The 25,848-nt window shown below is 45.5% G+C and overlaps 1 protein-coding gene across 3 annotated transcripts in view; it reads right to left on the bottom strand.

The window, feature by feature from the left end:
- cadm1a (cell adhesion molecule 1a) overlaps positions 1–25,848 on the bottom strand; it is a 432,536-nt gene that overhangs the window by 287,218 nt on the left and 119,470 nt on the right. The window lies entirely within an intron of this gene.

The following is a 25,848-nucleotide window of genomic DNA, read 5'->3' as shown; positions in this document are numbered from 1 at the left end:
AGGAAGCCAGTCACCTGACATGTTCCCTCTTTATTGTTGTAAACAGCAATGGCTGTAATGCCACAGTAGTCCTCTGGGTGGAGCTATATATATTACAATAACAGAGTTGCCATTTGCTAACAAGGTGACTTTTGCTGGAATGGACGTGTGTGAATGTTGGATGATGATGGGCTCAGCTATGAGATGCTCCACAAAATAACCTAGCAGTCCTCACCAGCTAGACATACATATGAAAAATGGACACTCGGCCAATTTATACTGCTGTCAACATGGATGGAGCCCAAAGCACCTTCAGGAGGGAAGACGGTAAAGAAAATCAATCCGGGTGCACGGGGGGAGAAAGGGGGCACTATATAATATGGCTAAATAGACAACGCGTTGACCCCTGTGCTTTCTGACCTACATTGTTTCCCGATTAAACGACGCTCTTATTTCAAAATTCTTATGCTCGTTTATAAATCCCTCCATCGCCTCGCCCTTCCCCATCTCTAATATTTTTCAGCCTCACAACCCCACAAGATGTCAGCACGCCTCAAATCCTGTCCTCTTGAACATCCCTCATTATAACTGCTCAACCATCGGTGGCCGTGCCTTCAGCTATTTGGGCCCCAAGCTCTGGAACTTCCTCCCTAAATCTCTCTACTTCTCTTTCCTCCTTTAAGATGCTCCTTAAAACCTACCTGTAACCAAGCTTTTGGTCATCTGCCAAAGGCGCTATATAAATAAAAGTGATTATTATTACTCATGCACACATCTCAACTGCAAAGTTTGCCCTTTGCTCAGCAGGCAGCCACACGTCTGCATGAAACATCACTCTATGCTTATCTCAAAATAATCACACATTCTAGAACAGCACCGTAGACCACAGGCCAGATTCCCCCCTCAGTTGTCACTTATTTTATCATAAGCAGTCCCTCAAAATCGAGGAAGACTTGCTTCCACTCTAAACATGAGTTCTTTGGTGGCTGTACAGTCCAATACGAGAACCACAGTCCCTGTCACAGGTGGGACAGATAGTCGTTGAGGGAAAGGGTGGGCAGGGAGCCTGGTTTGCCACACACTCCTTCCGCTGCCTGCGCTTGATTTCTGCATGCTCTCGGCGACGATACTTGAGGAGCTCAGCGCCCTCCCAGATGCACTTCCTCCACTTAGGGCGGTCTATGGCCAGGGACTCCCAGGTATCAGTGGGGATGTCGCACTTTAGCAGGGAGGCTTTGAGGGTGTCCTCGTAATGTTTCCTCTGCCCGCCTTTGGCTCGTTTGCCGTGAAGGAATTCAGAGTAGAGCGCTTGCTTTGGGAGTCTCGTGTCTGGCGTGCGAACTACGTGGCCTGCCCAGCGGAGCTGATCAAGTGTGGTCAGTGCTTAAAATGCTGGGGATGTTGGCCTGGACGAGGACGCTAATGTTGGTGCGTCTGTCCTCCCAGGGGATTTGTAGGCTCTTGCGGATCTTTAATGAAGGTGATAAAGGACGAAAAGGCAAGGGACATTGAATGTAGTATTCAGAGCACTGGCTCGGAGAGCATTTCATGAATATACCTGGTGTAGCACCGCTGGACTTTGGCACATTTCTGTGCGGATGATGTCCCTTTATATTACAGGGTATATATTTTTTTTAAACTTGCACCATTGCCATCACAAGGAACAAAATGCTCATCAGGAAGTTCAGTCACGTCCTCTTTGCTGAGGCTGCAACAACTGACAAATGTTGATCATCTACAAGCAACACTAATGACCACTCGAGTCATCATGAGGATCAGATTAAATTGCAATGGACATTACAATTCACCTGTGAGAACTGTCCGGTTAGTGAAGTGTTGCGTTTAACAAGTCGTGCATTCAGGAGCTGCAGCATCTGCATTAAAGGTCACCTCTTTCACGAAAACAGTGCCTCTTCTTCTGCTAAGGGTTACATGCAACCCATCAAGCAACCCTTCAACTTCAAATCTAAACAGGAAGGTTACTCTGGTTATCCAAAACACAGCACAGTTAAACATGGCCTCGCTGAGAAAAACTATGACAATGTCCTATAGTGTCGCTGGGAGCAAATCGTACAAAGCTTCCTCTCCCAGAAGGTCATCGACCTGGAACTCCAACTCCGTTTCTCTCTCCACAGATGCTGCCCGACATGCTGAGTGTTGTATAAATAGCATTGTCTGTTGAAATCTCGGATAAAATGTTCTTTTCCCCCCTCAGGCAGGCTCATCTGTAATTCAAATTGCAGATTGCCAAGTGGAAGATCAGGGCCATGGCAACTCAACAGATGCCTCGTGTACACATCCCAGAACATTGAACCTGCCTTCAGGCTGAATTGCAGGATCAGCAAACAGGCCAGTAATTCAGCCACAATAAGATGTTCTTCAACTCTGATTTACCTATACCGTTTTTCCCTTTGTATTGTAAGGTACTTTGGGCTAGAAATTCGTTGATTCCGTGACCGCGGTTTTTGGTGCTATTTCATCATATTTGGCGAAAACCCAGTTGGTGCGTTTTGCAGCAGTATTTTCCACGAACCGCTGGGGAGAGGAGCGCCACCGTGCAAGACCTAAAATAGCGCATTGTCCAAAAATTTGGCGCTCTCCGCGCCCGTATTCTGCACTCGGAACACCGACGGGCAAACCTGTCGGTGCAGGCCTGTCAGCAGCGGTAAGTATGAAGGCCTACAAAAAGGTACGTTAAAGTTTTTTTAAAAAGTTTTTCTCAGCGATTCGATAGATAAATGTCTTGTAAATGTTTCTGTTTTTTCCAATTTATTTTCAAGTGTTTTTCCGCCCTCTCTAGGCCCAACTCGCAGCGGTATCGGCCTCAGACTAAAGTTGCCGAGAATCGCGGTGTGCGCCGCGAATCCTCGTGCAACGCTGATTTTTACCGCCACGCAAATGAAAGGTTGAATTTCCGGCCTGAAAGCGATAACGAAACGATTAACGGTAATTTTGGTGAAAAAATACTGTTTTTACTGAGAACCGAATTTCCTAGCCCTACGCGTTTATAAAGTTCCTTCCAGCTCTGTTCAGAAGTGTATACGGCCAAGGTAGATTTCAGGGACTCGAGGCATACATACTGATGTCACAGACACCCGCGGGGGCTTTGCCTCGAAAACTGACAGAAGCTCTGGGTTGCAAAGTACAAGTTAACAACGTGGGCTCCAAGCGACTCGTTTCACAAATATTGCTGCAAACTTACGCGACGGGAGTGTAATGTTTGAGTGAGCAATTCCTCTTTTTTTTTTCTCCCTTTCTGACATTTCCTCCCTAATCACAGACCAGTCCAGCTCCAAGCTACCCACTCATGCTGCAAAATGAGCTCTTAGGAGGTGCTGGAGTGTGGCCGAATCTCTCCCTTGCAAGACGACACACCAAATTCCATCTGTACCTCTGCACGATGATGCGAAACAGAGAGCGGTTTATAATTGCAGTGGCCCACAAGCACTCCCAAATCTTGGGCATGCTGTTAGGAAGAGATGGTATCAAGAGAATAGACAGCATCCTATTTTGTAAGAATAGGCGAATCTGGGAGATTTGTTTTCTTTATAAACAATGTTAATCTCGAATAATTTCAGTGAGTAAAGTGTGATGTGATGTTTGTGTTTCGAAAGGCATGCACCCATTGGTGAAATCCTCTCTAGACTGTCTTTGCTCGCTCTGGGCAAACCCACCTACAGCGATATATTTCCAAGACCAGAAATGCTCGAGCCACGGAAAATGTAATTACTGCCACTTTGATGATGATGTATGCCTTGGATACGAGTAAGCAGAGGTGCTCAGCAACCAAGAGCGAAAGCAGAAAACCAGAGAATTACCTCCACTTCAAAACAGCACTGAGGAGAGACAGGCTCCTGGGAAATGTGGAAAATTAAACAAATCCTAATGAATGCCCCTCAACTGCCTGTAATAACAATTACCCTTTAAAAATCACTTTCTCGTTGATTTATAGATAAATATTTTTTCCATTACCATACACAAGAAAACATTAAATTCACAACTAAAGACTTGGATTTATATAGCGCCTTTCATCACCACAAGCGCCTCAAAGCGCTTTATAGCCAATGAAGTACTTTTTGGAGTGTAGTCACTGTTGTAATGTGGGAAACGCAGCAGCTAATTTGCGCACAGCAAGCTCCCACAAACAGCAATGTGATAATGACCAGATAATCTGTTTTAGTGACGTTGATTGAGGGATAAATATTAACCCAGGACACTGGGGATAACTCCCCTACTCTTCTTCGAAATAGTGCCATGGGATCTTTTAAGAACATAAGAGGGAGATAGATAGATTTCTAGAAACAAAAGACATCAAGGGGTATGGGGAAAAAGCAGGAATATGGTGTGAGATCGAGCATCAGTCATGATCATATTGAATGGCGGTGTCGACTCGAAGGGCCGAATACTGCTCCTATTTTCTATGTTTCTATAAGAAATAAGAGCAGGAGTAGGCCATTTGGCCCCTCGAGCCTGCTCCTCCATTCAATAAGATCATGGCTGATCCGATCATGGTTTCAGCTCCACTTCCCTGCCCGCTCCCCATAATCCTTTACTCCCTTACCGCTCAAAATTCTGGCTATCTCCGCTTTAAATATATTCAAAGACCCAGTCTCCACAGCTTTCTGGGGCAGAGAATTCCACAGATTTACAAAGAAGAAATTCCTCCTCACCTCAGTTTTAAATGGGCGACCCCTTATTTTAAAACTATGCCCCCTAATTTTACGTCCACCCAAGAGAGCAGACAGGGCCTGGTTAATGTCTCATCTGAAAGAACTTCTGACAGTGCAGCACTCCCTCAGTATTGCAGTGCAGTGCCAGCCTAGATTTCTACGCTCAATTCCCAGGAGTGGGACTTGAACCCACAACCTTCTGATTCAGAGGCGAGAGAGCTACCTGTTACGTTCAGAATAACTCCACGAGACTGTGCTGTAAGCTCAAACTATTGTGACCTTGGTCTCTTTAATATAACTCCAAAGTGAGGCAGCAGCGTGGTGGACTGCCTTTTATACCTGTTCGCTCCAGGGTAAACAGGGTGACGCATAGGTCTCCCACAGGTGTGCCCCCTAGTAGCAAGTCTTACACACAGGTGAGGTTCACATACATAACACTACTCACTGAGCCACAGCTGACACTTGTCACTTAAAATGCATCTAAAGAGACATTGTGAAGTAGAGCCATTTATGCACCAGACTACTTCTCAGTTTTGATTGCTAATGTGTTGCACAGCCTCAATTACTTGGCATAACTTTGTTTTTTTTTTTAAACCAACATTTCTCCCGACTCACAGATCTATTACCCACAGGTGTCCCCGCTCTTGAGCGAGCGAAACCGTGGTACAAAAATACTGCTCTCCTCCGCCTCTACTGTTGGTACCTCATACAACAGCTGCGTGCAAGAGCTCACCATGAATGGGCTGGAGGGGGGAACCACTTCGAGCCAACCAACCAATGACAACAGATCACATTGCTGTTTGTGGGAGCTTGCCGTCTACAAATTGTCTGCTGTGGTTCTGACATTACAACGGTGACTACATTTCATAAGTACCCCATTGGCTGTAAAGTGCATTAGGATGTCCTGAGGTGGTGAAAAGGTGCTATATTCAATGCCACACCACTCTGCATCAACGCATTCGGCCAACATGCTGCACCATGGAACCGGCTTCACACGAGACTGGTGTTCACTTCAAAAAGAGCGAGCTCATTAGAAAGCATTAATTCAAGTAGCAGGGCACCATATTACACATAATCCCTTGTCACAAAGTGGTCTGGTAAAATAAAAACGGCAATAACTAGAATCCACTGCAGCCAAAAGTGAGATTTCTCCCACCATCACTGTGCCAAAAATGGGCCCGCCACACAGTCTATTCTAAAGAGGGAATCACGGAAAAGGTGCGTGTGTAGATTCCAAACTACACTCAAATTACTACTTGGTAACATTTTGCCAATAACCCTGACAGATTGTCTATCTCACTGATGTTTTTATGAGTTCAGACATGAATCCCATTTTCGGTTTGTCTCATCCAATTTTCAATGAGCAAAAGTGCAAATTTAATGCCACAACTACAGGTACGGATTTCCACTAACCTGATCTATAGCATTACTGCCACTCTTGAAGGAAACTCTCTGATCATGTTGCACTGCAGCATTCAACAAACACATTTTTCATTCAGAATGACTTCTGGTACCATGATTTCAGTCAATGGTAATGGTGGATATAAAATGCTGATGCTGTGTCCACTTAAACAGTGAACAACCACTAGCCGTACAACTATAGGTTCTGACCTTCCAAGTCCGGCTTGTGCGAGAGAGAGTACAATGAGCTACACAATACTAAGGTGAAGCATTGGTGCTTGATCAACCATCACAAGTGGTGATAACAGAAGTATGAGGAGAAATCAGAGGGAGGTAATGAATTGGGAGCACCATACAAGTACATTGCACATCAGTTCAACCACTGTTCTTTCATTAAACACACTGGTAGCACTACACTTAACGAGCCAAGTGACAATACTGAAAACAGTTTCTCGTCCTCCCCAAAGGAAAGTGTTTCATTCAGAGCTTGCCCAGAAGGCAGAGGGTAATCAGGAACTTAATTTCAGAGCGCGAGAACTCATAAAACACGTACTCCAACATCAACATTGGTCTGAGCCATGCATCAGGTTATTGTTTGAGGCACCCGATCCCAAGAGTGCATCATCTCATCATGTGTCTGCCTCTTCCCATATTTCAAAGAGCATCCAGTCATTTATTCCTCTCATCCCCTCCCCCGCTACACCTCTGGGCTTTAGGTGGACGAGAGAAGATTTTCCACTCCCGATTACCAGCTGTCAACTTCTGCTGGGATGTGCGTTGCAATAGGGGGGCGATTGGGGCGGTGGGGGAGGGGGTAATGCTGTGCAAGGACAGGGCCGGGTCCAACGAACCATCAATGTTACGGCTGGCACACAAAGAATGGCCACTTGGGAAAGTACTGGAGGCCTGTCAGTAACTGAGGAACTGGACCAAATTAATCACCACTGGCAGAAACAGAGCAGGAATTTTTGGAGGTGGGGGGGGAAATTAATGCTCGTCAATAAAGCATCAACACTCTTTACTCATTAGTTTGCTGTTAGAAAGACAGACTTGCATTGATATAGCGTCTTTCCTGACAACCAGACGTCTCAAAGTACTTTACGGCCAATGAATTAGTTTTGGAGTGTGGTCACTGTTGTAATGTAGAAAAGTTGCACCAATTCCCTCTCCAAGCACTCTTGTTACATTGAAGAGGAAAGTGTGGTCTAAGATCTTCAGAACACCATCAACAAAGTCAAATTACCCATTGTAATATTCTATTTAAGAATATTACAGAATTGATCTAGAATTGATAACCCAACAGGGCAGCAGGTAAACTAATTGCTTTTACAGAACAGAACTCCCCATGGCCTTTGGCACTGCAAACTTCCTAGAAAACTCAAAAGACTTCCATTACATGAACTGTCAGTACAATGCACGTGTTGGTTTGTAAGCTGAAATGTCGTGTGCTGACAGTTTGTGTAATGGGTTGTCTACTTGCACCAACTCTGGCCAAGTACATCTCCAATGCTTTTCCAGTCAGAAACTGGAGTTGGTGCAAAGCCGCAGAATACCGTGTACTCGAAGCAAAAAATCAATGTCAATCCGGGCACCCAGACAAAATCATCAGGGTATAATCTACTGTCATTTCCTCTTGGATAAAGGCCAAACAAATCTTCATCTCACCTGGGATATAGCACAAAGAACGGTGAAGCTTAAATGAAAACAGTGTAAATACACAACAGATTCATCAGCATCTGAAAAAAAAACAGGCAAACATTCTGAGAGTTGGGAAATAGAAAATGAACAAGCCCCTGAAGCGGGCTGAGCAAAAGGGGGAGGGGTTAGAAAGAGAGATAACTGCAGGTAGAAGTCAAGTTCAGATACCAAACAGTAGTAGTGAGGTTGGGGACAGCATCAAAGAAGGAATAAGGGATGCATGCAATAAAGGTACAGCAGTTATCATGGGTGACTTTAATCTACATATTGATTGGGCTAACCAAACTGGTAGCAATGCGGTGGAGGAGGATTTCCTGGAGTGTATTAGGGATGGTTTTCTAGACCAAAATGTCGAGAAACCAACCAGGGAGCTGACCATCCGAAACTGGGTGATGCGTAATGAGAAAGGACTAATTAGCAATCTTGTTGTGCGAGGCCCCTTGGGAAAGAGTGACCATAATATGGTAGAATTCTTTATTACGATGGAGAGTGACACAGTTAATTCAGAAACTAGGGTCCTGAACTTAAGGAAAGGTAACTTCGACGGTTTGAGGTGTGAATTGGCTAGAATAGACTGGCAAATGATACTTAAATGGTTGACGGTGGATAGGCAATGGCAAATATTTAAAGCTCACATGGATGAACTTCAGCAATTGTACATCCCTGTCTGGAGTAAAAATAAAACAGGGAAGGTGGCTCAACCGTGGCTAACAAGGGAAATTAAGGATAGTGTTAAATCCAAGGAAAAGGCATATAAATTGGCCAGAAAAAGCAGCAAACCTGAGGACTGGGAGAAATTTAGAACTTAGCAGAGGAGGACAAAGGGTTTAATTAAGAGGGGGAAAATAGAGTACGAGAAGAAGCTTGACGGGAATATAAAGACTGAATGCAAAAGCTTCTATAGATATGTGAAGAGAAAAAGATTAGTGAAGACAAATGTAGGTCCCTTGCAGTCAGATTCAGGTGACTTTATAATGGGGAACAAAGAAATGGCAGACCAATTGAACAAATACTTTGGTTCTGTCTTCACGAAGGAAGACACAAATAAACTTCTGGAAGTACTATGGGACCGAGGGTCTAGTGAGAAGGAGGAACTGAAGGATATCTTTATTAGGCAGGAAATTGTGTTTGGGAAATTGATGGGATTGAAGGCTGATAAATCCCCGGGGCCTGATAGTCTGCATCCCAGAGTACTTAAGGAAGTGGCCCTAGAAATAGTGGATGCATTGGTGATCATTTTCCAACAGTTTATCGACTCTGGATCAGTTCCTATGGACTGGAGGGTAGCTAATGTAACACCATGTTTTAAAAAGGGAAGGAGAGAGAAAACATTTAATTATAGACCGGTCAGCCTGACATCAGTCGTGGGGAAAATGTTGGAATCAATTATTAAGGATGAAATAGCAGCACATTTGGAAAGCAATGAAAGGATCGGTCCAAGTCAGGATGGATTTATGAAAGGGAAATCATGCCCGACAAATCTTCTGGAATTATTTGAGGATGTAACTAGTAGAGTGGACAAGGGAGAACCAGTGGATGTGGTGTATTTGGACTTTCAAAAGGCTTTTGACAAGGTCCCACACAAGAGATTTGGTGTGCAAAATTAAAGCACATGGTATTGGCATGGATAGAGAACTCGTTGGCAGACAGGAAGCAGAGAGTCGGGATAAACTGGTCCTTTTCAGAATGGCAGGCAGTGACGAGTGGAGTGCCGCAGGGCTCAGTGCTGGGACCCCAGCTCTTTACTATATACATTCATGATTTAGATGAAGGAATTGAGTGTAATATCTCCAAGTTTGCAGATGACACTAAACTGGGTGGTGGTGTGAGCTGAGGAGGACGATGCTAAGAGGTTTCTGGGTGACTTGGACAGATTAGGTGAGTGGGCAAATGCATGGCAGATGCAGTATAATGTGGATAAATGCGAGGTTATCCACTGTGGGGGCAAAAACATGAAGGCAGAATATTATCTGAATGGCGGCAAACTAGGAAAAGGGGAGGTGCAACGAGACCTGGGTATCATGGTTCATCAGTCATTGAAAGTTGGCATGCAGGTACAGCAGACGGTGAAGGCGGCAAATGGTACGTTGGCCTTCATAGCTAGGGGATTTGAGTATATGAGCAGGGAGGTCTTACAGCAGTTGTACAGGGCCTTGATAAGGTCTCACCTCGAGTCGTGTGTTCAGTTTTGGTCTCCTAATCTGAAGAAAGACGTTCTTGCTATTGAGGGAGTGCAGCGAAGGTTCACCAGACTGATTCCCGGGATGGCAGGACTGACATATGAGGAGAGATTGGGTCGACTGGGCCTGTGTTCACTGGAGTTTAGAAGGATGAGAGGGGCTCGCATATGAACATATAAAATTCTGACGGGAGTGGACAGTTTAGATGCAGGAAGAATGTTCCCGATGTTGGGGAAGTCTGAGGATAAGGGGTAAGCCACTTAGGACTGAGATGAGGAGAAACTTTTTCACTCAAAGTGTTGTTAGCCTGTGGAATTCTCTACCACAGAGAGTTGTTGATGCCAGTTCATTAGATATATTCAAGAGGGAATTAGATATGGCCTTTACGGCTAAAGGGATCAAGGCGTATGGAGAGAAAGCAGGAAAAGGGTACTGAGGTGAATGATCAACCAGGATCTTATTGAATGGTGGTGCAGGCTCGAAGGGCCGAATAGCCTACTCCTGCACCTACTTTCTATGTTTCTATGTAACACTGGGTAACAACTGGGAGTAGCAATCCCTGGTTGATGTTTTTTCCCTCCCTAGCTACAGACACAGTTTTCGACCTACCCACTCACCCACTGCACAAGAACTTAAGGATCTGGTTCTGAACTGATTTACACTTCCATGTTGTGCTCTCAATTCCAAATGTTGGGACTAAAAAAGTTTCACCTGAATACTGACATTGTCAAATCACTTTTATTTTTACCCTACAACTGCATTGTATCGTGTAACAAGCCTAAACAGTTAAGATCTGGGCTTTTCAGCCTGAAAAGCTGGCATCCCAGAAATGATCTTAGAGACATACAAGATCGTTAATAAGTGGGAAAAGGATAATCCAGATTACTTCTTGAAATTAAATTGCAAGAGCAAATCAAGGTTGTCACAAGTTCAAATTAGTAAAAGGTAAACTTAGGACTGATGTTACTCGGAACTCCGACACGGCAAGCGAGCCTCTGGTGGGCAGAGGAAACGTTTCAAGGACACCCTCAAAGCCTCCTTGATAAAGTGCAATATCCCCACCAACACCTGGGAGTCCCTGGCCAAAGACCGCCCTAAGTGGAGGAAGAGCATCCGGGTGGGCGCTGAGCACCTCGAGTCCCATCGCCGAGAGCATGCAGAAACCAAGCACAGGCAGCGGAAGGAGCGTGCGGCAAATCAGTCCCACCCACCCCTTCCCTCAACCACTGTCTGTCCCACCTGTGACAGAGGCTGTAATTCCTGTATTGGGCTATTTAGTCACCTGAGAACTCACTTTTAGAGTGGAAGCAAGTCTTCCTCGATTCCGAGGGACTGCCTATGATAATGATGTTAGCAAACACTACCACCTCCCTTTGAGTCACCAACACTTGGAATCGACTTCCAGATAAATAGTGGAGGCAAAAACTAGAATCATTTACAGAGCAACTGGAGTGCGACACTGGGAGGACTATAGCAGCTTTCTGATTGGATGAATATCAATGGGTTGAATGTCCTTCCTCATCCATAGCCATGAACTGAACGCAGCCGCTCTCATGAGAAAATCATTCTGCAGGTCAAGTTCAAAGGGGGCTGAAGGGGCCACTGGTGAATCTGTTCTACTGCTCCTCCCAGCACGAGGGTAGGTGGGTGGCCGAGATGTACTCATATTCTCGCAGATGCCCGCCCACTCTGGGTTATTTAAATGACCCTGGCCGTATGTATTTTGGCGGGATCAGCGCCAGAGGGGGTCACAGGCAGGTACACAACTGAAAACACGGGCTCAGATAATGCACAAAAATGGGGAACAACAAGTGGACATTCAGTGACGTGGATAACACACTCTTCGAGCACAGACTGAACGCAGTGCGGATTTGAATCGTCTTCAGCACTGCTGGGGCTCCCTCCACTTCACATTGTTTTAGAATTATTATTGACAGAAACTGCTCCTCAAGGCACTTCACAGAGGTGTAACCAGACCAAACTGCACGGCAAGACAAAGGAGGGGCTAACAGAAGAGGTGACTAAATGCTTGGTATCAAACGACGGGCAGGTGGAGTTTAAGGAGAGAATTAGGCAGGCACAGCTACCAATGATGGGACAACGCAAGGGGAGGAACACAAACCGCCAGAGTCACTTACAATCAGTATTAAATAATACAGTTGCAAGAATGGCAGAATACAAAGCTGTACTAACAAGTGTCTACATCAACAAAACTGCTGTCCTGCCCAACTTTAGAGATTTATTTTTTCTAATTGAGAAACTAAGGCAAAGGCCCAAAGACCACTGTGCAGGACTCCAAGTTTAAAGAGTCCACATATCCACGCCATCACTAAGATCGTCTATTTCCACATCTGTAACACCACCTATCTCCACCCCGCCTCATCTCATCTGCTGCTGAAACCCTCATCCATGCCTTTGTTACCTCACGACTTGACTATTCCAACACACTCCTGGCTGGCCTCCCACGTTCTACCTTCTATAAACTGGAGGTCATCCAAAACTCGGCAGCCCATGTCTTAAATCACACCAAGTCTCGGTCACCCATCACCCCTGTGCTCGCTGACCTACATTGGTTCCCTCAAGCAAGCCTCAATTTTAAAATGATCATCCTGGTTTTCAAATCCCTCCATGGCCTCGCCCCTCCCTATCTCTGTAATCTTAAGTCCCACAACCCTGAGATGTCTGCACTCCGCTAATTCTGGCCTCTTGACCATCCCCGATTTTTAATCACTCCACCATTGGCGCCCATGCCTTCAGCTGCTGAGATCCCAAGCTCTGAAATTCCCTGCCTAGATCTCGCCTCCTCTCTACTTTTTTTTTTTTTTAAAGATGCTCCTTAAAACCTACCCCATGCCTTAATATCTCCTTGTGTGGCTCAGTGTCAAATTTTGTTTGATAATGCTCCCATGAAGCTCCTCGAGACGTTTTACTGTGTTAGAGGCACCTTATAAATACAAGTTGTTGTTGTATTCACACAGATTTGGTGGCACCAAGTTTGACGTTTAAAGGTCTGCTTTCAATAGACAGCAAGAATGCAGAGGAGGAGGAAGAGTGTAAGATTGCATATTTGGAGCCGAGGAAGAATGATCAAAGTAAGTTCAGGAGCAATGCCCAAAATAGGTACAAGCTGAGTATTGTAAGAACAGATGTCGAGTCTAAAATATTTGTCCAACATTGCAATGATTATTTTCTTTGCAACTAGGACAAAGCTATTCTCCTTAATCGTCTCGAGCAGCCGAACATCACAAGAGGAGTCATCAGTCAGCGAGCAGATATGATGCTCTGTCATAGAACTCCCTTTAGCACACAATGGGAAAATCTTTTGATTAAAAACCTGTTTCCACCAAAGCTATCTTTTTCTGATAACTTTGCACATTGAACACCTTCTCAAAAGTGCTCTCAACAAATGGGTTTCTGAGTTTTTATAATTGAAATAACCATTGGGTACAACGCAGTTCATGCTTTAATTCCACGTCAATATTCTTTAAAATATTCTTTCAAAATTTATGCAACATTAGAAGCCATTGTACTTGCTGAATTCGCGTTTACTTCATTAGAATTCTGAACGGTTCATACTCAGATGACAGAACCGAGAACAAAAGGTCTCGCCACTCAGAATTATATCAAGTACATAATTGCCATCATGCATTTTTCTTTTTAATTTTGGCACCAGCCTAAAACTGCAGGTGACCTGCAATTGTCAAAGAGACAGGTTCTGCAGCCCACAACAATCCGACAAAATTAGAAGTTTCGGATTTTCTTGGATGGAGGACAAGTCTTGATTTGTGTCGACGTAAATCACTGCCTTGAAAACTATTAACCTTAATGAACCCGCTTCAGATAATTGAGCTCAATTATATTCAAGTCCAACAGAATTTGCCAGAATGAAAATCGGTGAACTTTGCATATCGAGGGATGAATCTATAGTTTATACTTCAAGGTTTGATCGTGGAGCACAAGATACAATCTCCTTCTGACGTGCTAAAGATGATGCTTACTGGAAACCAACTTCAACAGAATACACTTTGAGGCTGTCGTTTGTGTTGCTACTTTTAACACAGGTGCCAGCGAGCGAGATTCCCATTATTTTTAGAATTCCGTTTATCAGATTGATTCCTGGTATTTTTAAATCCATTCAGGAGAAATCATGCTTGGTATCTTTTGTTGTTGCAATAGTTCATCTTCTGTTTAGATACAAACTTGCATTTACCATCCAACGCAGCTCCAACTCTACAAACACAACAGAGCACCAGTAGTACTACTATCAAGCTGACTGAAAGAGTAACTGTGCACCAGATGAAGATTTTGAGCCCATTTACTGTGCTAACCTGAATTCTACCCCATTAGAAACAAGGGTACAGAGCAAAGGTTAGTGAAAATACCAATGCTGTTCTCCCAGGGTATGAGACATTCTTCAACAGCACCTCCCAAACCTGCGACCTCTGCCACCTAGAATAGGACAAGGGCAGCAGGCACATGGGAATACCATCACCTGCAAGTTCCCCTCCAAGTCACACACTATCCTGACTTGGAAATATATTGGCCGTTCCTTCATCGTCGCTGGGTCAAAATCCTGGAACTCTCTCCCTAACAGCACTGTGGGAGCACCTTCACCACACGGACTGCAGTGGTTCAAGAAGGCGGCTCACCACCACCTCCTAAAGGGCAAATAGGAATGGGCAATAAATGCCAGCCTTGCCAGCGATGCCCACAGCCCAGGAATGAATTAAAAAACCCACCGTGCTCCATCAGTTACAGGACAATTGTGGCTGATGAGAGCTTTGTTCCCCCCGCGCTTCATTCTGCGAACCTGAGCGCCCTTCCCTGCAGGAGATCATGGACTGAACATGACTGAGCATCACCAACATAGTCACCTGGTAGAGATCAAAGAAAACCAGTGAATGCTGAAAATCTAAAATTAAAAAGAAAAATCAGGCAATGCAGTTGGGTAGTCAGCATCCCACCATGGCAGCTGGGGAATTTTGATTTAATTAATTAAATAAATCTGGAATTAAAAAGCTAGTATCAGTAATGATGACCGTGAAACTACCAGCTTGTTGTAAAAACCCATCTGGTTCATTAATTGCCTTTAGGGAAGGAAATCTGCCGCCCTTATCTGGCCTGGCCTATGTGTGACTCCAGACCCACAGCAATGTGGTTGACTCTTAACTGCTCTCTGAAACGGCCCAGCAAGCCACTCAGTTCAACCAAACTGCTACAACAAAGTCAGCACTGTGGGAGTACCTTCATCACAAAGATGGCAGCAGTTCAAGAAGACAGCTCATAACCACCTTCCCAAGGGCAATTAGGGATGGACAGTAAATGCTGGCCTTGCCAGTGACATCTGCATCCCATGAACTAATACATTTTTAAAAATGCGAGAGAGAAAATAATATTTCAGCATCGCCCTTCATTAACCTGGTTGAGATAGTATGTTACTGCCCTAGCAACCCAGAGTTCCTAAACTGAAATTTAATCATGTTCAGTTGCCAAATTGAATTCAATATATCTGACAACTTGTGGGCGAGCACTAGAAAAATGACCATGAAAGCTGCCAGATTGTTGTACAAGTCCGAATGGTTCATGAATGTCTTTCACAGGGTGGGAGGGAGGAGGAGGGAGGGGGGAGGAGAAGGGCGGTGGGGGGAGGAGAGGGAGGGAGGAGGAGAAGGGGGGGGGGGAGAGGGGGAGAAGGGAGAGAGGATGGAGGGAGGGAAGGAAAGAGGAGGAAGGGAAGGAGAAAGGAGAGAGGGAGGGAGGGAAGGAGAGAGGGAGGGAGGGAAGGAGAGAGGGAGGGAGGGAGGGAAGGAGAGAGGGAGGGAGGGAGGGAAGGAGAGAGGGAGGGAGGGAGGGAAGGAAGGAGAGAGGGAGGGAGGGAGTGAAGGAAGGAGAGAGGGAGGGAGGGAGTGAAGGAAGGAGAGAGGGAGGGAGGGAGTGAAGGAAGGAGAGAGGGAGGGAGGGAGTGAAGGAAGGAGAGAGGGAGGGAGGGAGTGAAGGAAGGAGAGAGGGAGGGAGGGAGTGAAGGAAGGAGAGAGGGAGGGAGGGAAGAAAGGAGAGAGGGAGGGAGGGAAGGAAGGAGAGAGGGAGGGAGGGAAGGAGAGAGGGGGGAGAAGGGGTGGAGGGAAGGGAGAGAAGGAGGCTGAATGGCTGGGCCCAAGACTTCGGGCTGAATTTACAGGTAGGTGGCGTTGGGTCTCGGGTGGTGGGGGGGGGGGGGGGGGGGGTGAGTCACGGAGGTCGGGTCACCGGTGGGAGGGCAGAGGTCGAGTCGCGGGATGGGGGGTGAGTCACGGAGGTCGGGTCACCGGTGGGAGGGCAGAGGTCGAGTCGCGGGGTGGGGGGGGGGGGGGGGGAGGAGGAGCGGGGGTCCGGTCGGGTGGGAGGAGCCTTATTCACACAGCCCCAGTGAGGCCATTCGGCCAGGGCTAGGGGCTGCATGCTTCGGGCCCCTCCCACACAGTTTTGGGCGCCTGGAGCTACTGCACATGCGCGCCCACTGTAGCGCGCATGTGCAGAGGTCCCAGCACTGTTTTTAGCGCAGGGACCTGGCTCCGCCCCCCACAGCTCATGCTGCGCTGTGCCCGACTCCAGAGACCTACAGGGAGCCGGAGAATAGGTGAGTTTTTTTTAGGCGCACTTTCTAGCGCAAAAACGGGCGTCCAAGTCCGGGCTGCTCCGTTTTAGGCGCGGCCCGAAACTTGGGCCCATGATGTGGTTGACTCTTAATGCCCTTGAGGCAATTAGGAATGGGTCAGCTGTGGTCGCGCACACGCTTTTAAGTCAGGAGGTTGTGGGTTCAAGTCCCACACCAGGGACTTGAGCACATAAGTCTAGGCCGACACTCCAGGGCAGTGCTGAGGGAGTGCTGCACTGTCGGAGGTGCCGTCCTTCGAATGAGATGTTAAACTGAGGTCTGCTCTCTCAAGTGGACGTAAAAGATCCCGCGGCACTATTTTGAAGAAGAGCAGGGGAGTTATCCCCGGTGTCCTGGCCTATTTATCCCTCAATCAATGTCACTAAAACAGATTATCTGCTCATTATCACATTGCTGTTTGTGGGAGCTTGCTGTGCGCAAATTGGCTGCCACGTTTCCCACATTACAACAGTGACTACACTTCAATGAGTACTTAATTGGCTGTAAAGTGCTGTGAGACGTCTGGTGGTCATGTAAGGCGCTATATAAATGCAAGTCTTTCTTTAATAAACACTGCCTTGTCCACAGCCCGGGAACAAAGCAAAACTGCTGAACTAGCTGCTGTGTGTCTCCAGCCTTTTCGGTTTTCAATGCGTAAATATATGCACTTTGTGCTTTATCAGAGTTGAATGCTATACATTGGGCTGTGCAGGAATGGATAGGTGATATCTGAAACAAACACACACACACACAATTTCCCAAAGGAAAGGATGGTAAAAGCTCCAAATCACTTAAGTCAACAAGTTATTTCTTAAATCAGTAGATGAAGTATAAAAGAGTGGAAGGGCAGAACAAATAATGGTAGAACAAGAGGCAATGCAGCAACACAGTATTGGGATTAAGATGATATCTGTTTGTTCTCCGTGCAGAAGGTCCAAGTGTATTTGTTACAGCCTTGTACTGCTTGCCACTTTGCACAATGTATTCTGGCGAACAATCTACTGCAGATTGCTCTGTGTAAACCTGCGGCAATGTGAAACACTGAATATCCTTCGAGCGAATATCCTACAGCACTCCTCTTGGCTACCAGCTAACCACAGAATCCCACAAGGGACCAAAAGCAGTGCCTGAACCATTACAGGACCAGTACGAAAGTTTCATTTCAGCTGCTTATCAACCTTTATTTTATCACCTTACCGAGAGAGATAAACCTTTCCTTCCACCAGCAACATGCGAGAGAAAATATCTACTCGAAAGCTTGTCTTTTGCTCAAGCTGCTGAAAACACTGCCCTTCACGAACAAAATAAAATGGTCAATATGCATTCTACAAAACATGAAGAAAAGCTGCCATCCTATCTCTGTGCTCCTAAATCCTTGATCTTTACCCACAGTGCAAGAGCACTTGAACCAATTGATCAGATTCCCAGCTCTCGGCTACCTAGGATTCTGCACAAGGTCCAGGAGATTTTCTTGTATTCCAGCAAAAAAAAAAGATAGCATTGTTAACTCTGCATAGAACGATCTTGCTATCCTTAACATTTGTTCAATGCGGAGCTGACTATGGGCTGGAAGCTGAACAGTGGGCCGTGATGAAAGTACAAGTCACGAGAAGAATCTGATTAAACAGACTCGTGCCATTTATCCAAATGTTATGGTGTGACACGGAAAAGCGCTCCCACTCTCTCCAATCCCCTGTGGAGTAGCTGCCACTGCCAGCATTGTACAAAGCCACGTCTTCAGAAAGCTGAAAGCAAAAGGAAGTTGCTTGCAAACAGACCAATCCTCCCTTCTTCGAGATACAAATCCTTCCCGTAGTAGGTGCAGCGGCAGACTTGAAAAATACTCCAGCCCAGATTAAAATGCCCCGATTGAGTGATACAGGTGTGACGTCCACAATCCGGAAACCTCGGGACCGAGGCAGTTCCGGATATCGGAACGTCTTTGCCTGGGCCGAGATAGGTAGGGGAGGGGAGGGGGTCGGGCCGAGGTAAAGCGGAGGAAGGGAGGGCCAAGGTAAGGGGGAGGGAGGAACAAAGTAAAAAAGGGGGGGGGGGAAAACGAGAGAGAGAGAGAGAGAGAGAGAGAGAGAGAGAGAGAGAGAGAGAGAGAACAGAGAAGAGGGAAGAGAGAAGAGAGGAGAGAGAGAGAAAAAGAGGATTTCGGAACATTTTCCAGTTTCCCGACAACCCCAGCACGGATCGGCCTGGTGTCCGGAACATTCCGGAACTGCGGTTTCAGACGCTCAACCTGTAATAGCGCTCACATTCAACTTCGGCATTGTCATACAACAAACATTCTCTATTTTCCGATTTCCCTTAGCAGAGGGGTCAATAACCAGGGGGCACAGATTTAAAGTAGTTGGTAGAAGGATTAGAGGGGAGGAGATGAGGAAATATTACTTCACCCAGAGGGTTGTGGGGGTCTGGAACTCACTGCCTGAAAGGGTGGTCGAGGCAGAAACCCTCACCGCTTTTAAACGGTACTTGGATGTGCACTTACAGCTGCCACCTACAGGGCTACTGACAGAGTGCTGGAAGGTGGGATTAGGCTGGGTAGCTCTTTTTCGACCGGCACGGACACGATGGGCCGAATGGCCTCCTTCTGTGTCATAATTCTATGATTCCATGAACCATGACACACAATTCAGGACACTGAAATCTATATGCTGCAGGTGGGGGGGGGGGGGGGGGGGGTAAGCCGCAGACACACTGTGAGAAGGGCCCACCTGCGCTGTTGCACTCAGTCAGGTACACTCAGCTCCTGCAACATGACCCTTTGGTTACACCAGCAAATCGCAGCCCCTGAAGACAAGGTCACTTCGAAAAATCAGAACACGAGCGCAGATCTGGCAGGATTTGCCACGACCCATGATAAAGAATGGGTTCATAGCAACTGATGCATGACCATGGGCTTATGGCAATTCATTGCATTAACAGACTTCAGCTTTGGTTTTATTCATCATTGGGATTTGAGCCTGCACATAATTACACCACAGTGAATGGCAGAGGGTTCGTATCTACACGAATCATAGACAGACACAACCTCAAACATTTATTTGCAGTGGTTCCTATAATGCACACAGGCTCTTCAATCATTTTGCAGTTCCTCAAGATCTACAATCCAAGTTCCTAGGTCAAGACAGGCAAATACCCTCTAGTAATTATCCCCCCTGATATTCTTGATCACAAGGAACAGTGGATGAGACAGAAATGCCCTCGGAATTATAGCATCACAAACTTGGCCTCTGCACAGATTCTTGCTTTTATAAATTGACGGAAGGAAGAAAGAAAAATGTCTCACAAAGCTTACCTGCTCCCAATGGATGTCTGATATAATTAGGTACATCATTATGGAACCCAGGATTATATCAGTGCAGCTCATAATACGCTGACATCGAGCCAACTCGGAACTGAACTGCCGTTCCCTCGCACGGTTTATTTTAGGAGCGCGGTCCCTCGAAACGTGCTGCGCGGCTGGACACGCGTGCCCTCGTTTCCAGCCGACGCGGGAGCTCGCGATTACTGCGCAGCCACGTAACTTGGGGCTGGGGCGGTAACGTTGGACTGCACACCGGTTTAATGCAGCCGCATGATTGGCTTGCTATATAACGGCCGAGGAAATGACTAAAATGCAAACAGCACAGCACAACATAACTTTACACCTCTCAAGACAGCTGCAATTCAAAAGGCGCATTCTGTACTTTACATTCACGGCACAACTTCAACATATTAATACAAGAAAGAAGAAAGGTCAACTAGCTGACCTAAAAAGGTAATTACATTTGATACGCTGAGCAATGGAAAGGGTTGTAAAATTCCAAAAGCAAATGTTAACCATTTTGATGAAAATTAAGCAAGGTTTGTATTTTGCCAGTTGTCACATATTTTACTGGGGTGTTCGTGTAACCAATAAAAGGTTTACAAGGATCCCTATGTTAATCTCCTCAAATAATTAGGAGCGATTCCCCTCCAGGAAATGGAACTACATTTCGTATTGTACAACTCCATCAGTTTTGCCTTGAATCGGTGGCGAAGGAAGGACCTGCACTCTGCTCACACCATCTCACATTTCATTAGATACACTCCTTTTTCCCTTCACTGAATTAGCACGATTACCAAGACAAAAGCTGAATTGTATATCAGTTCTTTAAATTGTGAGTTACAAAATGAAAACCCAACCAAGAACTAGTCCCAAATGTCAGTTGTGGCTCAGTGGGCAGCACTCTCGCCTCCAAGTCCGAAAGTTGTGGGTTCAAGTCCCACTCCTGGGACTTGAGCACATAAATCTAGGCCGTCACTCCAGTGCAGTGCAGAGAGAGTGTGCTGTAATGTCGGAGGTGCCATCTTTCGGATGAGACGTTACACCGAGGCATGTGGACGTAAAATATCTCAGGGCATTATTTCAAAAAGTTATCTATGGTGCCCTGGCCAATATTTATTCATCAACATCACAAAAACAGATGATCTGGTCACGATTACATTGACGTTTGTGGGAGCTTGCTGTGCACAAATTGGTGCCACATTACAACATGGTTTTCTACATTACAACAGCGACTACACTTCAAAAAGTATTTCATCGGCTGTAAATTGCTTTGGGACGTCCAGTGGCCGAGAAAGGAGCTATATAAATGCAAGTCTTTCTTTCACTGACTAACTATCAGGAGCTCATGTAGTCGACTGCTTCAGCCATGAGCAGAAGTGCGCCCCCGCCACGCCAATGTAAAACACCCTATCCAGCTCACTTGCATGGATACTCATCCACTATTTCCTGGGCCAAGAGACGCTTTATGTATTATAGCGCTGCCACACTGCCACCATAGCTGCACACACTTTTCAAACCTTTTGAAATCATATCCCAACACCATCCACAAAAAAAACAAGACTTCAAAGGCCATCAACCCTCGCCTCCATCAATTTTACACCTGCTTTTATTTTGAGGAGAACACGAGCAACATGCGTCAGCTGAGTGAGGAGAGAATGCGAGAAAATGAGGGGGCGGAAAGGATAGCAACAACAGAAAGTGTTGGTTGTCATAGGGAAACATTTCAATAGAACTATCGAAGGGCTTAGCCAACCCTCGAGCAAAGCTACAGAGAGTGGGGTTTATTTAATATTAGCCGTTGTAGTTATTGTATAACCCGTCCTTGAACGTTCAACTGATGCTTTTAAGCTTTGGGAAATGTACAATAAGCCACTGCAATTTATAGATCATGCACAGAAATCACAGAACGTGACGACAGAAACACGTGGTCTGTTCATCACCTTTGTCCCTCCGAGCCACCTCCATTAGTCCCACTCTCCTCTTCACTCCCCTTGCTTCGAAGGATGCAAATGCACCCTAGCAACAGGTCACCATCACCACATCCAATCTTCACCGCCTCTCACCCACGCCCGAAATGATAAGACGAGGGTGGGTTATAGGATTTCCAGTGCCTGGATTATGTTGAACCATGCCAAGTTGAACTGTAAAACACACCCACGGGTAGTTTAATAGATTTCAGTCTTGCCAACTTTGAGATGGGGTGAAGCATCGGCTGCTGTGGGCCTACTACTGGTGGGATTAATGATGAATTAAGTGGAACACTGAAGTTAATGGTTTTTTTTTATTCCCCAGATGTGGGCATTTCCAAATTAAGTGTCTTGCTGGGCCTCGCAGCAGGTGCTCAAATGCCAACCAAGCTGATTTAGGACTGGAGTCACATATACCCAGACCGGGCAGACACAGTAGCTTTTCTCAATGAGCCAGTTGCATTTTCACGTCAATCGACAGCTTTCACGGTCACTTTTACTGATTATTCCCAGATATTTAAAAAGAAATGGAATTCCAATTCTCAAACTGCAGTGGTGGGATTTGAACACTGGACTACTGGTCAAGTAAAGCAACCAGTGTTCCTTGCCCCCCCCCCCCCCGCCCCCAGTTCAAGTGTGATTTCTGTTACAACAGTACATTTTATTACCATTACCTATCGCAATCCGAATGGCCAGAGGGTGCAAAGTGTCAGTGTCAAATCAGAACCACTCAAGCAATGATTAAGTCAGACTTGGCAATCATTTTCTAAAATCAGTTACTGCGAAGCGTTACTGTGGCGGAGAAGTTCTCTGCAGCTAACCAAGGCGCCTGTGTGAAGAATGTCAAGTATCAACTTTGCCATATTCAATGTTGAGGTTTTTTGGGGGAGAGGGGAGGGGCAAGCCAGTTTTTCCAAATTGAGTACAGGCCCGTTATTTCTGAAAGATTCTGGTGAATTCCACCCTCTGTCTTGCTTGACTGCCGTACTCTTGACATGATTGTTCCGACACGTTGAGACATTTAAAACAGCTGTGCTCCCCTGCAGTCTGCTTCAGGATTTTGACAGCATTTTATTAACTCTCCAGGACAGCCTCAAAAAAAATAAATAAAAATTTAAAAAAAACACTGCTCACTACATCACAGCAGTTTTGTAAGTCTCCTTGGGCAGAGGCTCCAGACTGCATTACTTGCTGCATCTGTCACCCTCCACATGCGGAGAGTTAAATAATCTAACTAATGATCACGGATGTCATTTTGCTTGTCATTCGACGAAGAATTCTACATCACATCGACACTGGATAAACTCGTGTACTCCATAGCTGAGCACTGACTCATTATCAATTCCGTTTCGCAGAGACCTGGGCTTAGATCAGTTCTGACACTTACAATTCTCGAGCCTTTTGGAGGGTGGGGAGGCAGGGAGGAAGAGACTAAGCTAGCAATTGGAATAAAATTGGTTAGACTCCAAGTTGCATCTAGGTACTCATCTATCCTCAGCTCCCAAGAAACACCCACTCCAAATAGAGCCTTTATAAACTGGCTAGTTAAATGTCAGTGTGTGGGGAGGGAGAAAGAGATTGATATGGATAATGAGTGGAAGTCTTGCTACAGTTGTAAGGGTATTGGTGAGGTCACACCTGGAATATTGCAGACAGTTTTGCTTTCCATATTTATGAAAAGGATATACTTGCTTTGGAGGCAGTTCAGAGAAGGCTCACTAGGTTGATTCCAGGGATGAGGGAGTTGACTTATGAGGAAAGGTTGAGTAGGTTGGGCTTCTATTCATTGGAATTCATAAGAATGAGAGTGATCTTATCGAAACATATAAGATTATGAGGGGGCTTGACAAGGGGGATGCAGAGAGGATGTTTCCACTGATGGGGGAGACTAGAACTAGAGGGCATGATCTTAGAATAAGGGGCCGCCCATTTAAAACTGATGATGAGAAATTTCTTCTGAGGGTTGTGGATCTGTGGAATGTGCTGCCTCAGAGAGCTGTGGAAGCTGGGACATTGAATACATTCAAGACAGAAATAGACAATTTCTTGAACGATAAAGGGATAAGGGGTTATGGGGAGCAGGCAGGGAAGTGGACCCGAATCCATGATCAGATCAGCCATGATCTTATTAAATGGCAGAGCAGGCTCGAGGGGCCATATGGCCTACTCCTGCTCCTATTTCTTATGTTCTTATGAGTGGGATGACTTAACTGTACACACTTCGCTCCCATCTTGAACAAACTGTGGAGACATGTATCCTCTGCAGAGTCAGGGTAATAGAGGAGCAACAATCAGCAACTGACCTTCCTGCACTCATTTTACAACTGGTTTCACCCTGTGCTGTGATTTAAGCACGCTGACTGCTTGCAAGAATCCCAGAGCATTCCTCTAGCAATGTTACCAAGATCTTGCATATTGGGGACCAGCTAACGGAGTATGCATCAGCAAGCAATCTCCCCGTCCTACAAAAAAAATGGTGTCTCGCAATATAAATATGGTACAGTTTGCGAGGGCGAGAGCAAACAATATTGAACAGAAGAAATGTTGAAGAAAAGATGCGATTGTGGACTGTCCCTAACTTTGAATATTTCAAGGACAAAACTACAAGCTGTTCGATTTAAACCCTGCTATTGTCCTGTCATGCTTGTTGCCAATTTTTTGGTTCACAGAATGACAGGAAGAAGAATCCATGTTACTGTGCTAAATAAAGAAGCTACTGCCCATAGTACTGTTTGTCCATCTCGCACCGTTTCATCGATGGGACACATCTAACATCTTGTGAAACATGTTTCCCTTCAAGCCCTCCTGATCAACAAAAAACAGTTTTAACTGGAATTTAAATTTGGACGGCTTTGTTTTGTGTGAAATCTTGTCGTTTAAAAACAGCACCTGACATTCTCTTCGAGTCCCAGTCTGTGTGTGTGTGTGTGTGTGTGTGTGTGTTTGGGGAGGGGCAGGCGGGAGATTGTTAAAATCTTAGGATGCCATCCAGCCATCACATGCAAAAATTGTTGCTTTTTAAAAAAAACTGTAGGCATGGCTAGTGCTGCCATTTGCTATGCTTAGCGTGCTGGTAACATAGCACTTCAAGAATAATTGCACTCAAGCCACTGCTCTCTGGTGATATTCTTAACCCATTAGCTCAAAGTATATCTTCTAAAGAGGCAGACCCTTAACCATCAATAATCCCATCATCATCATAGGCAGTGCCTCGGAATCCACCCAAGTATTATAAACTGTAAATTTATACAGTTATTCTTGAGCATCTCTGATTTTAATCGCTCCACCATTGATTGCTGTGTCTTCTGTTGCCTAGGCCCGAAGCTCTGGAACTCCCTGCCTAAACCTCTCCGCCTCTCTACCCCCTTCAAGACGATCCTTAAAACCTACCTCTTTGACCAAGCTTTTGGTCACCTGCGCGATTTTCTCCTTTTATGGTTCGGTGTTAATTTATTTTGTCTTGTAATGCTCCTAAGACGACTACGTTAAAGATGCTATATAAATACAAGTTTTTGTTGTAAATGCTCTCATACATAAACTAAGTTTGGACGGGCAAATTCTGCAATTGTACTGTTGGGTGTTTTCTTCTTCAGTTCAAGTGGGCACAATCAATCATTTCACCACTTCATTGAAACACTGGATTATAGCTCCCCGCATTGCCACTTTCAAATATCTCAAATTAAATTTGTCGCCATAGTAGTGATGTGATCATCTTGCACCAAGTGCAATTTTTGTCGTTCTTCCAGATTAATGCCACTCTTTTGGAATTCCAGGAACCTCTGGAAAGCCATAAATTAACAGAAAGGTGAGGTTTGCAGGCCTGTCGACATGATATTGGACCTCGCAGGAATGCAGACAATATTACACGTTGTGTAGTGAGCTGTAACACAGCCCCTTTACACCAAGCTGTGTTTATAACTGCACAGCTTAAAATGTACTTGCTTCGTATTTATCCTTAACCCCCAATATCCAGAGGATATTTATCTTGTGACCACAA

Source organism: Pristiophorus japonicus, chromosome 11, assembly GCF_044704955.1.
Source record: "Pristiophorus japonicus isolate sPriJap1 chromosome 11, sPriJap1.hap1, whole genome shotgun sequence".
Lineage (NCBI taxonomy): Eukaryota > Metazoa > Chordata > Chondrichthyes > Pristiophoridae > Pristiophorus > Pristiophorus japonicus.
Note: the sequence above shows the minus strand (reverse complement) of the source record. Positions and strands in the feature narration are given on the sequence as shown.